Source organism: Poecilia reticulata, linkage group LG23, assembly GCF_000633615.1.
Source record: "Poecilia reticulata strain Guanapo linkage group LG23, Guppy_female_1.0+MT, whole genome shotgun sequence".
Classification (NCBI taxonomy): Eukaryota; Metazoa; Chordata; class Actinopteri; order Cyprinodontiformes; family Poeciliidae; genus Poecilia; species Poecilia reticulata.
In genome coordinates, this window is record NC_024353.1 from 4,039,173 (window position 1) to 4,039,649 (window position 477).

The window sequence follows — 477 nt, forward strand, 5'->3', positions numbered from 1 at the left end:
GTTTACAGCAAAGACAGAGTAAGTGATTAAGGGTGAAACATATTTACTGATGCTTTGCCGTCGGCCACATGTGACCAGTGTCCGCTGGCAAAGACAAGAGAGCAAAATGAAGAGATACAACTGCGAGTTATGCATTTTAATTTATTTAGTTCCTAAATGAGTTCATGAGCCTGCTGCTATCTTCTCCTTTAGTGTCAAGTTAAATCGCCTCCTCACTGTTTGCCCACAGCCTTTATTTCCCACAATCCCTCAAATGTCTCCAGGGCAAGAAAGAGAGCTTCTTAATAAAACCCACTTTCAAGACTTATGAGGAGTTCTGGTTGTGGAGGTGCGCTCACGCACACACACACACACACACACACACACACACACACACACACACACACACACACACACACACACACACACACACACGCACACACGCTTTGTTAAAGTAATATGTCTAGTGCCCATAGAAATTAGTTTACATAAGCATCC